The 17,598-nt window shown below is 40.6% G+C and overlaps 1 long non-coding RNA gene across 1 annotated transcript; it reads left to right on the top strand.

Moving 5' to 3' along the window:
- Positions 1-1,843: 1,843 nt before the first annotated feature.
- On the top strand, positions 1,844-17,267 carry LOC115340412. Its single transcript, XR_003923047.1, has 3 exons — positions 1,844-2,058; positions 15,543-15,721; positions 16,064-17,267. It is a non-coding gene; the product is annotated as an uncharacterized LOC115340412 (long non-coding RNA).
- The last annotated feature ends 331 nt before the right edge of the window (positions 17,268-17,598 follow it).

Genomic DNA, 17,598 nt, shown 5'->3' with positions numbered 1-17,598 from the left:
TGTTAATATTCACCTGCCTGGGATCACACTTACCAAAGGTTCAAGAGAAGAACACAGGATCAGGAGCAGGCAGTAACTTTCTCGTGCATAAAAAAGCTAGGATTTGGGAGTCTCAGACCCTAAATTTACAAGACTGGGAACAAGAAATAGCAGACAGAATTCTCTGTGCTCTGCAGATGTCAAGATGTGAACATTTCAATAATCACCATTTAGATTTTTTTCATTTTCATTTACACATCTCTTGTAAATTGGGGGAGGAAGGCCAGCTCAGGCATTGAGGCAATAGCCTACAGCTGAGGAAAACACCGTTTGACGCCTTGCTTGGCCTAAAGTTTCCTGCATGATCCTGTTCCTTAAGCTCTAATTAAGATACTGCCCCCCGCCCCCTTCCCCAAACCTCTTAAGGTTTCACACTTGACCTCCAAGAGTTCAATGAGTCCTGACATGACTTTTCTTAAATACCTGAGACACAAATAATAGTTGAATTAAAACTAAACCAAATAATTTCCCCACTTAGAAAGGGAGCACCACTGGAATACAGTCCAGTGACAAATCCCTGTTTTCCTTCCCTCAAACCCAGGGATTTCATGTCACTTGCAGAGGTCTTCTGGTTTTTCAGGGTCTTGCCTAGCTCCTCAGGTTTCAGTCAAGGTAACTGGACTATTCAGATTACTTTAAAAAAAAGCCATTCCCAAGAGAATACTGAAGTATTCCTGAAATATTTTGTCTTTCAAGTGTCATTGAAAAACAGTATTCCATGAAACCGAGTCCTCAGTATGAGTTTGGAGTTTCCTGTTCATCTTTTTCCTGAGGTCAATAACTGTGAAAAATGTCACAGACAAAAACTCGCATCGGCAGGTTTTTTTATGAAGCCTTTTTTTCTCCCAGCAATGCCTTCTTTTTTTCTAGTGTATTTACTCAAGAGACCCTCATTATTGCAATAAGAATAATAAAGAAGCTGAGGAGCTGAGGAACAGAACTTCAATTTGTTTATTGCTCTCTAAAACACATACATTTGTACAAATGTTTTGGAATAAACATTTGTGTTTGTGCTTGCACAGCAATTAACAGATTGCATCCAAAGTACTGCATCCACTTAGACTTATTGTTTACATAACCCCTACTTGCATTTTGGTACAGAAGACCTGGGTCCCGATTAGATTTCACTTTCCTTTTATTGTTAGCCATCCAGTAAAGATAAAGGACTTCTTGAGTGGAGTCAGTCTGATTTAACTCAATGCACTTCCTCATGAGATTATATTACTGGGATCAAAACAGCAGCATACTCAATCATTGATTTCAGCGTTGCATACGTTGTATATTGTGTACATGCTATCAATACTATGACCTCTTTGCAGCGGTCAGAACAATTTCTCTGTCCCCAAACAAATTAAAGCATTAGAATGCAATTCACATGACAACAAACATTATACATGTAGCTTTCTCTTAATACTCGTATCATAATTTTTTTTAACTTAATTTGTCAAGTTCATAACTATCACTTGAAACTTGCTGACAAGGAACCTGATAACACATCATATCAGATTCCATTTTACAACTGTTTCCTTGGAAACACAGGCATAAAAATGGGCCATGCACAATGGAATGAAATCAAACAAATTAAAATAAACCTTAAAGAATTCCCACTAATCACAAACCCTTTGCTTTGCTAAAATTCATGCAAAAACAGGGATAATGAGTCTTACAATAAGAGCATCATTAGCCCCACAATGCTATAGTCCCTACTTGTTTTGGCCCTGATCCATCAAATCACTTTAGCACGTATGTAACTTTAAATGCATGAGATATCCCAGTCAACAGCATGAGTCATGTGCTTAAGGTTATTCATGTACTTAAGAACTGCACAAGAGGTGGCTTTGTCTCCAGAGGCTCACTAGTCATTAGAGAGAGGATATATGTATACACACTGCATGCAATACACACATCTGTGGAAGCCATGCTCAGGAATGATAACAACATATAAAACACTCAAGTCTTCATATACCATAAGTTATGACTTCTGATTATTTAAAATCGTGAGAAGATAACTGGATAAAGGTAGGAAGACATTAATTTTGAGCAATCTGTTTATATAGAGGTATAAATTTTATTTAACGTAAAAATTGCATGCCAGTACAAAGAAGAAAAATGACTTTTTTTGTTGACCTTTCCGATTTTCTTCCATAGGTTTGAAGTGACTTTAGAGTAAGATTACAGATCATCTGATAAGAGAACTGTGCTGAGATTTACAGCTACCTTGCTAAAATTTTCCTGCCCATTAAGGGTTTTTATTTTAATTATCAAGCAAACCAACAGTTTTCCTCCTTTTTATTGTAATCATTATGATAAAGATGGGTATGTAGATTCTTGTGCTTGCATTCGAGATCTAGTGCATCAGATTTATATGGCAGGACTATCAAAATGCAGTATTATGCTGGCAAATGTATTCTTTCTCCCAGTAAGAGTTACCATGTACCAGAGAGCATGTTAATTCTACCACTCCCTGGATAAAAAAGCAATTTGATTGGAAACTTTTCAGAATACCATTCTTTTTTTTTTCCTACATTTAGGTAAAAATGTCATGGATAAAGAAGGAATTCCCCTTGAGGAGTTTACTCCATATAGTACATCACACAATCTCTTCTGTCTTTCTGTAATACATCTGGTACCAACAATGCACTACTGATAACAAAACCTAGTTATTACGTAGTATGTTCAAAGATTTCAGATCTCAAGGTGCTTTGCAAAGGAGTTACATATTACTGTCTCATTTCTACAGACAGGAACACTGATGTATAAAGAAACTCCTCATCACAACTGGTTATTCCCCATAGATCTTAGATTTGCACTGAGGTATTTTAATTTCACAGATTTTTCAGGGATCTCACAGCATTCAGACTGTAATGGATGTCTTACTTGACGTAGGCACAGTAAAGAACTGATAAACCTTAAGCTTGTAAAGTGAAAGATACCTGATGTAAAGCTGAAAATGAGTATCAAATACTGTTGAAAATCAAGCCCCTTTAGTGTGAGCGCTTAAATTTCAGAATACAAGTCTTGAGACACGCAGAGAAAATTCATAAACTACTTGAATGTTTGCTTTTTCTACCTTTTGTCTTTCCCCACCTAGAAAATTAATTTTTAAAGTACTCGACTAACCCTCATGCAACTTTTTCCCAGAATTTTTGCCTCATTATCATTAATGTAGAGTATTTTAGTCACAATTTTATACTCATGAGATTTTATAAGCAGATATCATATGGTTGATATTTCTTTGATAGTATATATCTGACATTTCAGAGTTCAACCCCAGTTCCAACAGAGATTTTTCACGTATCTCTGGATGAAACCAAACCTTCATACCTGTAAAATCATGATTATTATTTTTTTCTTCTATCTTATCCATTCTTTGTGTTGGCAAGTTGACCCTTAAACTTTTGGGGCAATAGCTACCTCCCACCAAACATTAGTAAAATGTCTGCTGGCTGTCATGACATTTTCTTAACACAAGTTAATGCATAAGAATTGAAGCTAAACATTTCAGAACTCGGGAGTGTCTCATTTTTTGCCTGTTGTTACGTTTACTTTCACTACAACAGCAGCCAGGCACAGGAAATCCAATTTCCAGAGCCTTAGGGTAAATGACTGAAGGTGTAAAACCTCCCAAACTCTCTTGAAATTGAGTTATTTATAACCTATTCCCGTATTCTTATGTAGAGTGGTACTCACTAATAAATTAAATGTTCCCAAATGTTTTTCACTGCTGTTTTCTTCCCATGGTTTCTGGCAAAATTTGTATGTATAAATGGAATACTGTGTGATTTTTTTTAAAGTTAGACTTAAACCAGGTAAACATAACATGAAGGAAACCATGAAATACCATTGCCTGTTGTCACTGTTGGCATAAATCCAAAGTGGCCAAGAAGGGATGCACGGGAAAGTGCTCTTCTTCACTGCCCTCGCTGTTAAGTGTCACTTGAATGTAGTTACAGTGTTTGCTAACTAAAGGCTTAGAACAGGATTTGGAACTCTGTTTTAATGGAAGTCAACAGGAACTCTTGCCAACTGTAGGGAGAATCCTGAGAGTGCCCAGTTTCATTATTTCATAGGACCTAATTTTACTTAAGCTTCCATGGTCATTCTTGGGGATCTTCTATGAGCCATGAAGATGTTATGTAACTCACACATTAGAGAAATACCTTTGTATTTCTTGGTACATTGGTTACTAGCAGGTGGAAACAGCAGACAAACTGAGGACTCAATGCCCGGATTTAGTTTTAGCAGTTGCTAAAATAGGGGCACATGCTTCACTGAGGAATGTGTCTCTTCATGACTGCACGTGGCTATCATTGTATTATAGCAAAAGTTACTGGTACTCAGAGATAATTTTGGTTTGAGGTATGTGCCAAAATCAGTATGTATATGCTTGAAACTTTCTGGTACAGTGTCTGGAAAAGTACGAAATTTACCCCAATCAAATATAGGATTTAATATAGACCTGCCATCTCTTAGCAGGAACTAGAGCGGTTTTTTCTGGCATAGTGGCTTTGGGTCTCTTTCTAGCTATTGTCAAATTTTATCCCACATGGTTGTGCCAAATGAGTCAAATAGTGTCACGAGGCTCTAAACGATGTTAGTAACTACAGGCTGTGTACAGTAGGTCTCTGTAAACCTCATAAGGCCTTTTTGCCCCGGAAGTCCAACAGCCAAGGTCTTAGGGCTCCTGTTGCAGATTTCAGTCTTTTTTGGAGATTTAGTTTTACTGAGATTTCTGTTGGCCATCTTTCCTCACCTTGATTCTTCCTCTCCAGCTGAACTCATCAAATTTAGATATCAAGAGCATGTAACATTCCTCACCTGTGTGGGAGCTGCCTTTCACCTCCTGGTCCCAAAACACATTGGTTTTCCAAATTCTCTGCAAATTCTGCAGGGTAATGATGTGGCTGCCCAAAATTTGCAGAAGAATCTCCAGTGTAGGATAAAACACTGTAGACCACCAGCAAAGAATTTCCTGTGTTTAATTCCACAACAAGACCCGAGACTTCTTGATATGACATGAAAGACAACTGCAATCACTGACTATGTAACACCATGAGAAACCTCACTATGCAAAATGTAGTTTGTATCAAATCAAAGCACCAAAATTACCCACCCCCCCTTTTTTTTTAATAACCACTGCTTCTCACACCTCTTTTGTTACTTAATCTCTTATCCCCTTTTTCTCTGTCTCATGGTCCTTAAGCATTTAGCTAGTCACACCTTAACGAGAGTGATGCACAGTAACTGACCGAGCAAGTGAAAAGTCCCTAAATTACCAAAGGAATGAAGTATTAAAATTAAATCTCCCTAAAGGTTGTTGATTTCTAATTTTATGTACAGAGAGGAGGGGTGGAGGGGAAGGTTTTGCTTTTCCCTTAATTCTGCCATATTGTCTGATTCACAGCCGGAGACAAACTGAAATGGCCATCTGGTTGATGTGCATACAAAAGGAGTGGTTTGCCAGACAAAGAAAGTACCTTTTATCATACAAAGCAATGCATCTCCTCTTATCAGACTTCCATTCTGTGGCTCTTGTAGAGCTGCAGGTAGGTAGGAGCAGACTCTGCATACCACCCAGATGTAGCAGCTGCTGTTAAAATAGTAATGCAAGTACATAATGGTCTGAGGACTCTGTGGTACATTCATAACACAAAATATACCACAGTCATACTGAATATTTTCAGCTCCTGGTTTCTGATTTTAGATAGACTATTCTGAGTTCACTAATTTGCTCCCACCACAGGAGCAATTACAGGATTTTATGTTCAAATAACGGTACATGAACAATTAGAAATCAGGCTGAGACCACTGTGTAAATGGACCTTTCTAAATAGGGGTATGGGTTTTGTAGCTATTTAATACCATCCACAAATGTATCTGTCTACCTTTTGTGATGGTAATTCTGTGCCCACATGCACAAAAGAAAAAATTGCATGCAAAACATGCCCTTTTTGCCCGTATCAGCTTTTGCAGTCTTAATCCACACACCCAAATACTTGCAAGTGGCCACTCCATAGTAGTTTGATTTCATCTATATTTCAGTTCATACTGCTGATCCCGGCACATCCACCACTCAGACTACGTAAAATGTCCCAGAAATTTTAAAAGAAAAATTCACAGTAGAACATTATGTTAGCCATTCCCCTTTCCTGATGATAGCTGACCCGAGTAATGTGAGAAATTCATGTTAGTTCACACACATAAGATACCTGCTGTGTTTAGGAATTATTTTTTTCCCCTCTATGAGGTATTTTCATTAGATGAAAGACAGTCATATGTATGAAACACTGGCACTGTTGTTCGAAATCAGTCCTTTATTTCAATTTTCTCATCCTCTCTTCTCCATTGAAACCTCCTGCTCTTGATTCTGGACTCTGTTGACCTCCTCTTAAGGGGCTACTTCACTGCCTTTGCTGTGATGATAACCATGGAAGTAGAACATCCTATTACCCCATAAAGCTGTCCAGGGAACTGGAATGGAAAATGCCCTGAACTGCCAATGGAAGCGACTCCACTCCTGAGAGTGGATTGCTCTATGCTGATATTCGCCTTCTCCTGATTTCCTTCCACTTTAAATGATTTCTTAAAAAGATTGAAGCAATATGTTTTTCTAACTAGAATGAGGGTCAATGAGATAAAGCAAGCAAACAAACCAAGGGGGGTAAGGAGTGATCCCAGGTTTCTAGGCATAGCTGGGAAGTTCATTTCCCTGGTATGTGGCAGGCATGGTAATATTATTAAACATTCCCCAGGCAACGTTGCTAGGCTCCAAATTCTGTATTTTTCTTCCAGAAAACAAAACGTTTTCCTTTTTCAATCAACTATCCCCTCCATCAATATATAACAAAATACCCACAGTACATGGTATAAAAGCTGTTTAATTTCAGACAGTGACAGTCATTGTATTTATGCTGTCGTGGTATAAGGTCGTACTAAAACAAGGGACGATCAACTTAAATGTTGATCACAGAATATGGGAGTGTAATTGCAGCAAAAATATTCTAGATTTTACAGGTTCAATACATTATTTTGAAATAAATGTGCACAAAGGATGTCTTGAAAGATGTTACTGAATTGTAAGTGTCAGTCATGCAAGAAGTAGAGATTTAAAAGCAGTCTTTGTATTCACAGGTCCATGACACAGAGTCCTTATTTGGAATATGATAAAAGAACATTCAAGGACAAAAACGTTTCTGGCCCTAAAATTCCCTTCACTTCATTCAATTATCTAGAAACCTATCCTTTTTTCCTCCTCATAATATATCACATCAAATTTCTATGCATTAAGTGAAACTTCCCTCCATTGGGGAAAGACCTCCAGATTTCTTAGCCATGCAGTGGTAATTTCAATCGCGCCTGGCTTTTTCTCCATTGATCTAATGCACGTGCTTACTGAAATTTGCTGTGCATTATGTGATGTGCATTATGTCACCCACTAAACAAAAAGTAAAAACATTCATTATACTCAAAACTCTCTGAAGGTGATTTCACATTCATCTTCCCACACAGGAACCCATTCAGGCCTTTCCTCCAACAGGAGATAGAGTCCTTGCAGGGACCCTCTGAAGATCACGGTGGAGGAAAACAAACTCAGTAAGGAGGGCTAGCCACAGTGTAGCTGTGGACTGAGGTTTGTCAACCAAATTACCTGATCTGGACTTTGCCCTCCTTACCAAAGGAGTGAAGCAGACTTCCCTGCTACTCCCTTTGTGATCAGTGTGAGAAACAAACAGCAAATAAAATAGGAGTGAGGAGGTAGTCCAAGACAGAAAACTACCAGGGTTTAGCTACAACTTAGAGAGACCCCAATTCAGTGTTGCTTGTGGCAAGTGCATTAATTTTTCGAAATACTTTAGTTTCAAAATCTTAGTGTCCAAATGCCTTAATGTCTCACCACGCAGGTTGGTTGCCATAATAAAGATGTCAGATATTCAGATGTTTTGACAAGGTCCACACAAGAACCTCAAGCTTATAGTATTATTTTTTTCACTGTTATATTAGCTCCATCTTGGAAACTGCACCGTAGGAAATGTTCGTGCAATACTCACGTTTCCCTGTGGATGAACTGGACACTAGCAGCACAGTTAAATGTGAAAAAGTTCAACTCTGGGAGAAATTGCTCATATACCTGGTCTGCTGTGCTCCCTGGTACCCCATTATGGGAAAAAGCAGTGCAAGACCTTGTAATCCCAAATCAAGCTTCTCAATAGAGAGAACAGAAACCCTCAGGAGCTCAGCTCTAAAACTCTGTCCTTGTTCTCCTAGCAGCACTTCTTGGTTTGTCAGATGGAGGTTTTGCCACTGCCTTTTTATCCAACTCCCGGAGTGCTGGAGTAGCAAAACACCATTCTGCCTGCTGAAAATGATGGGCTTACACTGGGCCATTTCTATCCCAGTCTCTTGGTGTCTGTACCAGTAAAAGGGAGCATAGCTCTTCTCCCATGCACGCAAAAAGTCACATTGGTAGAGAGGAACAGGGGTAGCTAGTACAAAGGCAACATATTTATTTATTTTGCAGACATAAAATGTGCAACACAGGATGGTCAGCTATATGTGCAAAATCAGTCAGATGGAACAGGAACCTGGAGTTTAAAATGTGACCCATGCTCCACACCCAACTGAAAAATAAAATTTAAAAAATTGGCTTTGATAACACGCTGTTGTACAGAGAAGTAAATGCCAAGGACTTATTCAAACCCCCTGAAGTTGATGAAAAGACTCACTGCCATTAACAGACTTTGAACCAGGCCAAAGGACTTTCTAGAATATTTCACAAGTAAGGAAGCTAAAAATGAGTAGCTGGAAAGGCTAAGGGCGACAGGGACGTTTTAAAATGTGGTGGTAGAAAACCAAACATGCAAGCAAGCAAACCAAGAAAGACAGTGACCATCTGCCACACCGAGTGGGGATGCAGCCGCTGATCCACTTCTTGTATCGAAGCAGACCCACCGTGGGTCCCAGGAAGATCTCAGGGCAGGATCCTGCGGGCGGGAGGAAGGCTACCCTTCTCCTCCTCTGTCACCTCTCAGCGTGTCCTTCTTGCTTCAGCCTGGCAACAAGGCTTCAGCCTGGAAGCCTTCATGTGCAAGTTTGAAAACAGTGACAAGCACATTACTCTAGCTTCCCTTAAAAAAGGAGCTGACCAAGCTAAGGACACAGTAAAAAATAAGTACAAAAAGTAGAAAGAATTAGGGGAAAAAAAAAAAAAAAAAAGGAATGGATATGTTTCTTCACCACCACATTCAGGGAAGTTCACCTAGTCCCTTGGCTGCTCACGCAGTTGCACAAATAACAGAAAACGTCTGGTAGGTACCTCCCCACCTGCTCGAGGGTGGAAATTCAGCATTTGGGTTGCTGGTGGTGTGGGTGGAGGTGGAGGAGCCGGGTTGCCAGGGAGAAGCTGAGTGCTTCAGAGGGTCTGGCCCGGGCTGGTTGATCCTGTAAGGTGCTGAGCCACCTTGTCAAAGGTGTTGGGAACCTTTCAGGATCAGGCCCTTGATGCCTATACTTGATAAACAGCTGTGGCAAAAAGGCTATACTAAGATATTCATCCAAAAATGGGGAGACAAAAATCACTATAATTAGCGGTAGATGTGGAATTTTTAGCATAAATGGGAAAACCCAGCATTTAATACGTAGCGCAAGGTTCATTTGCAGCCATATAATTGCTGTCAGCTAATGCCTGATAAACCCTGCCTAAATTGGAATTTTATTATATCTATTTTATTATATATCTATATTTATTCCGACAAAAGTTGGACAAACTTGTCCAAAAGACTAGGGGTCCATTTTATGTGCTTGGGTGTCCAAGCACCTGCCAGCTGTTTGTCCCTTGAATTGAGGACATCATGTTTTCAATTTCCTTCAATAAAGCTATGAATCTGGCAATTTGCTGGCCTGCTTCAGCTAAACAGAAAGGACAATTTGAGAAAGATCATAGTTCAGGCTCAGTCAGACGGAAACGATTGAAAACAGAGAGCTGGCCGCTATGTTTCCCCAATGCAGCTTGCTGTCGCAGTTTGACTGACAAACTGACTTTTTTGAGGTGCTCATGCCCATTTCAGTCAGAGTTTATTGAAGGTGATTTTGATCTTCTCCATGAGGCCACAGCAGCGGCCATGCCATCTGTCACCTTGATTGCATCGTGGATTCTCTGGAGAGAGTGCGATGGCTCCTGATCATTTACAGATTGTGCTGCTTTCGCCTCCATAAGGACCACATGCACAGAGCCAGATGGTGAACATACACGCTTATTATAAGTCTTTATCTCTGTGCAGGAAGGAGAGGCACCATTAGATCTCCCTCAGGAGCTCCGCTCCTCTCTACCATCATGCTGCTCTTCAGCAAATACAGTCTTCTTCAGCTGTCATCAACCTACCTCTGAAAATTAAAAAAATAAACAATAATTCCATCAGCGCAGGCACGAGACGTACAGACATCGCCACAAAGCAGCCCCCCCCTCCCCGGCACACACATACGCTCGGGCTCCCGCGACTGTCAGCGTTAGGTGGAAACAAGTTTGTTCGCGAAAAGACAGTTAATGTGCAATTAGGAGAGACTTCTTTGTGAAAATAAAGCAATGCCATCCTGGTTGTTCTTGGCACGTTTTTAATTCAGCGCGTTCTTTCTTTAAAGCAAAGCCCGAGTGCGCGATTGCTGTTTTTCCAAAGGCAGCTTTGTGTTTGTGTCTGTGTTTCTCCTGTCGGAGAGCGGTGATGGGGTGCTGGTTGCCACGGGTTGCGTGGCTGAAATCTGGCTGCCGGGGCTGGGGGAAGAGGAACCGGCCACGGGGAGCCGCGCCGCGGCTGGGGCCGGCTGGGAGAGGGAGTGGGGCAGCTGCTGGAGAAACGATGGCAAACGCTGAGCGTATCAGTGGACTGCTGTAAATAGGTTTGTTGAATCCTCTCGGCAAAGAGCGACTGAAGGATCGCTCTTTGCCGAGAGAGAAGGGAGCATCGGCAGCCTGCACGTAGCACAGACGCTCACCTCGACTCGTTTAATACATGTACCGCACGCATGACCCCGGGTACAGGCTGCCAGATTGCACAGTTTGAGCGTTTCTCTCCGAGAGTTCAGTTTTCTTTTTGCAGTTTCTGCATAACAAACACTTAATTGCTGGTAACATGGTTTTTCCTTGTTAGCCGCTATGTTCCCACTAAGCTGCAGTTCCTCCCTTAAAGAGCTGTAATTATTAAATCTTAAAATCTTAGCAGAAGAACCATCGCAGACACACATTTCTGGGCTTTGCCAAGCACAGAGCATCCTTCAGAGCGAAAACCTGGCCTACTTCCAACTACAGTGTCTTTCCTGAAGCACATGGAGATTAATTTGTTTCTTTCTTTCTTTCTTAAAGTGCTTCTTTTCTGAGGACTGGATGTCAGGGAGATACGATTCAGACGTGAGACGGACCCCTTCCGAAATGCTAAGGGAACTTGTTACGGTCACTATCCCAGGAATGGAAAAAAACCCAGGAAAATGAAAAAAATGCGTTAAGAAAGAAGAGAACGTTCTGGGGTTTTGTTAAGAAGAGGGTGATAGATTAAGATAGCATCAGTTATGTTGATTTTTTCCTTGCTCTTTTTCTCTACATGTAAAAACAGGGCTCATATGTTGTCTATAATTTCTCTTTATTAATTATTGGTAGAAATACCACATTTGTTAAGTAACTTCTACTACAGGAAAACCTCAGTTTCAATATCCTGAGATTCCACCCCACTTTTCCCTTTATTCAAATCATGTGGAAGAGAAACGCATGTTTTCTTAAAAAATACTACATTTCTCCACAGGTAAAACCAGGTTTAAATTCTAGCTTTGGCAGCTCTCACAGATGACAGCAAATCTTTTTTTTTTTTTTCCTCTGGCATAACTTTATCAAAGAGCACCTTCCAATTTTCTCACAAAACATTTAATATTTTACAGAGTCCTTCCCCATACTTTATGTTTCAGATCCAGGGTGCCGTGGCATCAAAAGGAAAAAAAGAAAAAAAAGAACTTCTCCCCACAAAGTAAAAACAAGTTTTCAAATGTGAAATTAAATAAGGAAAAACACACATATGTTTACTGTATATCAATATCACGAGCTCATAGGAGGACATTGTGTTAATCATCTTATAGTTTTGTGTAGGCTACTAGCTGATGTTGTTGTTATATTTTGTGAGTTTGTAATTATATATAAGGTCTCTAAGTGGTATTGCAAGTGCAGTACGTAGAAAAATCCTTGTGATAAACGGCAATTTTTTCTGCCCTCTTTTGTCGTGGTCTGTCCACCCCTTGTACCCCTTCCCAAATTAGGCTAGCATGTGGCTATCATGTATCCCCTCTGTGGATAGAATTATATATTGTGTTCAAAATCTCTGATTAATCTGATTAAGCTAGTGAGTGACTAATCCTTTAATCTCTTTGAGAGTACTGTTATGTCTGCTGTGTGTCAGATTCGTAACTAGTAATCAGTTAAGTAAATGCTAAAAGTTAAGCAAAAACTATTTTGGACCTACTTTAGCATCTGCGTTTGGTTAGTGACTTCTATAGTTAAAATTGTATGGAGAACATGAGTGACAATAAGAAATGGCCAGTGGTGGCAATTCTGCTGCTGCAAGCCTATCAGTCGCCAAGGACCAATTTGCTGCTGCTCTCCTATTCTTCAGTGATTTAATTATAAATGAACAGGTAACTTTCCCTTTGCTTTGTTTCTTGCACTCTGGAAAGCAAATATGAAACATGCTTTCTGTGTATAATTCAGAAAGGAAGTTCTGTTGCCAATTAATTTTCAACTGTTTACTTTACCTTTTCTTTTCATTAGAGTCAGAAATCATTGCACAACCTTTACCTGAGCAAACACAGACACATTTAAAAAGCTGTACTAAAAGAAAAAAAAAAAAAAAGCGTTTTACCTTAATAAAAGGAGACTGTGTGGAAGGAGATTTGGGGCAAGGGAAGGAAAATGTGCAATCTTTGTAGAAAAAAAAAATGTGTAGACCTATTGCTGGCAGATGTAAAAGCATCAAGTCAATATGGTAACAAGGATCAATATGCCCTCAGGCAAGATATGACTATGACAATGCTGAATGCATGTATAAATTTACCACTCCAGCTAGCTGCCTAGGAATAAAATAAATGCAAAGCAACCGTACAAAGAGGAGAAAATCTTGAACCTGGTATCCAGCTCATAGGGCTGGCCAGGACACCAGGAGACATTCAGAGGGGCCCAGTGGGAATACCTCCAGAGGAGCCGGCCCTTAGCACTGTCCTTCCTGCTGTCATCCATGTGGCCTCAGGTCCATGTTCCCCACAATAGTACCCATGGGGGATGCACAACGTATGTTCAGCCTGAGTTTCACGGGGGGTACCCATCCCAAAACTGGTTTTTTCCTGGTATTTTATATATTTGCAAATTATTTCATCCAGACCATCCCTTACTTCCAGACTAGCCACCTGAGTGAAGAGGGGGGGATGCTCCTGCGTCACGGAGGCAGCAGAATCTTTCTTGAATGGCTCTTCTCAGGCATTCTCTTTGGGGGTGGGAGGTGGGGAGCGCAGCACTGATGGGCAACTGAGGATTGGCAGAGTAAAACCTGGGGTGAAATGACCAGGTTTGCTCACTTTGTAGGGTATGTCAGCCAGGCCTGTCCAAAACCCTAAAGGTTGCAGAAACACTAGATTTCTATAAACCCATCTATTTAGTGACTTTTCAAGGAAACTTTGGATGAAGAACATCCATTAATTATAGTCTCGCACACAAACAAAACATTGTAGCACTAGAGGTCTTTTATCCTTTTTTTTTTTTTAAAGAATATATTCAAATGTGCTTATTTTACCTCGACAAAAAAGAGAGTGAGTCAGGCAGACATGAGAAATATCTAAGTAACAAGGAATACAAGCACAATAGATTTTAGGCCAGATTCCTCTTTGGATGCACAAGCTGGTCTCCCACAGATTTCTATGACAGCCACATTGACAGCAGTGGGAATCAGGCGTACTCATCCAAGGGCATAATTTGGCCCATAATGTATGAGGTTTGTCCAGCTTGTGAAAGCAGCAAGCAGTGTATTACAAACACTGCCTCTGTGCAGCTTACTGGGGGTTTAAATCCTCAGTGGCATTTTCTGTGCCTCTAAAATGCATTTGATAAAAATAGCAGAGGCTGCTTGAATCAATACCTGTTGAAAGAACAGACCTGCTAAAAGAATTAAAATTCGTTGCAACAAGGTTATCCATTTAACAGGTTTCTACTTGAATAACCAAACAATCCTCATTTTATAGCCTAGCTAAAGCCACGGTGCATCCGCTGGAGAAAGTCTGATATTTTCCATCCCTGCTTCTTAAGCCTGTCTTTGCAAATGCTTTCCACCCCTGCTTGCAGCGATTTCTTTTTACCCGGACAATGGTAATGGCTTATGTAATTATGACTTTGTACATGAGCTGAACTCCCTATGGATATTTAGACTCTTATTATCTTTAACCTCATCCACCTCTGTCAGTGAACTCTCACCTCGGCGGCTTGGTGGGGGGATCAGCTGGTGGCTGAGAGGAGAGCAGGGTGGTTCCTGACAGGCAGTTCGTTAACCCTTATGGGGTATGACTGTGAAGGAAGGGAAGGAAGGCAGAGGTCCTTTCTCTCCACTTCTGCCCAGGTGACTGGCATCACTAGAAGCTGTTTGCAGCCACCCCTGAGAAGGCAGTCCATTCAAATGTGGGCTTAGAGGTCAAGCTCACCGGGTTGTGGTTTCGCTTTGCTAAGAGATCTCGTGTACCACTCGGGAGATTTTGACGAGCTTTTTTTTTTCTCTTTTCTTTGAAGAGTTTACTATTTCTTTTTCATTGTTGTTGTTTTGCAGCTCCCATAAAATTAATTCCTACTCCCTTCCTTGGCCAGATGCACCGGAAAAGAGATTCAGGGACCTCTTGCTAGTATAAACTGCTTACCCCAGGATGCTATTTGCCTTCTGCTTCGCACCCTTCTTTCCCTCACATATCCCTTCAACCTGTATCACTAAGTGTAGTGGTAGAAGAAAATGACGCTCCCATAGGGCAGAGGTATGGCTAAAAATATGGTTTGGGAAACTGGTGAACTCAGCACAGCCTGGTCCTTGTAACAGGCAAGGAAAAGGGCTGTCACTAGGAGGGCCTGACCTGCTGGTCTGAGCTGAAAAGTCAATGAGAAAAAGTAGGTCTGGGTCTAAGTAAAACATTGTTTAAAGCTATTAAATGAAAACCCATTGAAAATTTTTCAAGCCCTGCTGAAGCTTTTTGCTTGACAGCTATATGTTTAATTTCATTCTGAGGTTCATCAATCCTTTTAAAATAATTTTCCCCTTCTTACAGCTGTATCACCTGTTATATGAAAAATGAAAGTCAAAGCAGAAATGTTACAGTGAAAGTTTTCGAAGTCTTCTAATCCCCCACCTCTTCCAAACAACAAAAAACGAGTCACCAAATTCCACCCAGCACCACGAATCATTTCAGTCCGCCTGAAACAACCTGCTTTGCTAGTTCACTCTCCACAGAGAAGTGTCTGGTTCTGCCGTGAGCTCAGTGGAAGGTGGAGGGGACCCTGCCAGGGCACTTCCCTGGGCACCAGCAGCACCTGGACCTTGCTGCTGGAGCCAGCTCTCCTGCCGCGCTCTCACGACCGTGCCCCAAAATAACTGAATAGTGCCTGTGCCTACTCCCCAGGATGGGCAAGGTCTTGGTTCGTTCCTTTTTGTTTTCCTCCCCCAGGGAGGTGACTCCTGCCCACGGTGGGTCACCCCTGCCCAGCATCAGCACGTACTGGGGGTACCGCCAACAGCCTCCAGTCTTGGCAGTACCTTGAGAAAAGAGTGAGGAAAAGGGCAAGGAAAAACAATGACAACAAGGGGCTCATTACTGGATATGAGTGAACTTACTATTACTTACCTCAGAAATTGAACAACCACAGGAGGCGTGATAAACCATCTGTAAAATTTTTGAGAATTAATTTGAGATCTCAGTCCAGTTTCTTCTTGCCATATTAAACGCTGAGCTAAGTGGAGGTTTTCTTTCCTAGGAAAAAGCACCAAGACTGAAACATGGCCAGGATTTCACCAAGGTGTGTCTTCATCCAGATGAGCAATCAAGATCCAAAGTCAATAAAGAACTTGCTGGTTTTTTTCTTTGGACATTACTGAGCTTTGGATTTTGTGTATGTCACCAGAAAATTAAATCAACAAAAGCAGTACAGCCTGCATCATGTTTTCACACTGTTAAGGATATAAATGACCTCTCTGTATGAGAATCACATGTTAATACACTTTTTGGTAGTCTAAATATCTCCTTTTTTGTCTAAAGCAAAACCAAGTCAACTACAGCAACAGCAAGAATGAAGTAAATGAATTTAAACTGTAATGACAATATTGACCCGTTTGAGTATTATTAGAGAAAACCTCCTAGATCAATTAAAAAAACACACTTCAGTGCCCCATACAAAATGAGGAAATCAGATTATGCCTTGCTCCCTTAATCTAGCATCCAATCTACTTAAATTTTTTTGCGATGAAATTTTTCACTATTTTTCTTCTCTATCTACCTCTATGCAATTCCAACACTGCACTGCACTGGATTCCTCTTGTCCTCTTATTCAAGAATGAAGTATGCATACTAGTTTTACATGAATATGTAGAGATGGCTTGACAAACCGTTTTGGGATGAACACAGATGCAGTGTGTATATCATTGTTCTTTACGGTGGAATTAATAGTCATGTCTTTAGATTTGCTTTATACATCCCAATCTCTGATGGGATTAAATGCCATTAGGTTTGTTTTCCTACAGCAGAAATTCTACTTTAATTGCCAGAAAAGTCTGTGGTTGCATTTCTCAGAGCTTCTCACCCCAGCAGGATCTTCCTTCTGAAGCACTCATCATTTCCACCTGCCTTTCCTTTTCAAAGTTAGCAGCTGTGGTTCTTCTGTACTGAACACTAGTTGGGTACAAGAGCACTGAGGGGTGAGCAATAACTGCAATAGCTAGTGCTGATACGTGGTGTCCATATGGACAGTATAACTTAACATTAAGACCATTCTTTACTGAGTTTGATCCTGGCCCCGTGAGTCAAACTCTAGCTGTCAGGGGACTTGTTGTAAGTAATGGTCATTTGTGTTTCATAATTATCTTGAATAAACACAATTAGTTCCACATTCTGCTGTTTTCTTCCTAAGGCATCTGTAAACATTCTGTACTATTTTAGCAAATGGCTTTTGGCGATCATTAAAAAAAAACCCAGAGCAAAATGGTTCTCAGTGGATCCTTTTAATTTATTCTAAGGAGCATGCCCAGAGGAGTAATGAGACCTACTAGACAGTAATGGCAAAGGGATATTATCTTTCACTTAGTTAACCATCGTAACCCACTTTGAAGTATCTCAAATCACAGTCCTCATGTGGTTAAATTAGAACATAGACTCAAGAGTTTTCACTTCAGGATTTCTCCCATAAGCCAACCTAATGCATTTGGTATAGAAATAATGTAGGCACCCTACTTCCATTCTCCCATTAAAAAGGATATCCAACAAAGCTAGCCGAAAGTGTTACTAAAACGAAAAAGG

Source organism: Aquila chrysaetos, chromosome 4, assembly GCF_900496995.4.
Source record: "Aquila chrysaetos chrysaetos chromosome 4, bAquChr1.4, whole genome shotgun sequence".
NCBI lineage: Eukaryota > Metazoa > Chordata > Aves > Accipitriformes > Accipitridae > Aquila > Aquila chrysaetos.
This window is presented reverse-complemented; position numbering and strand designations above follow the sequence as displayed.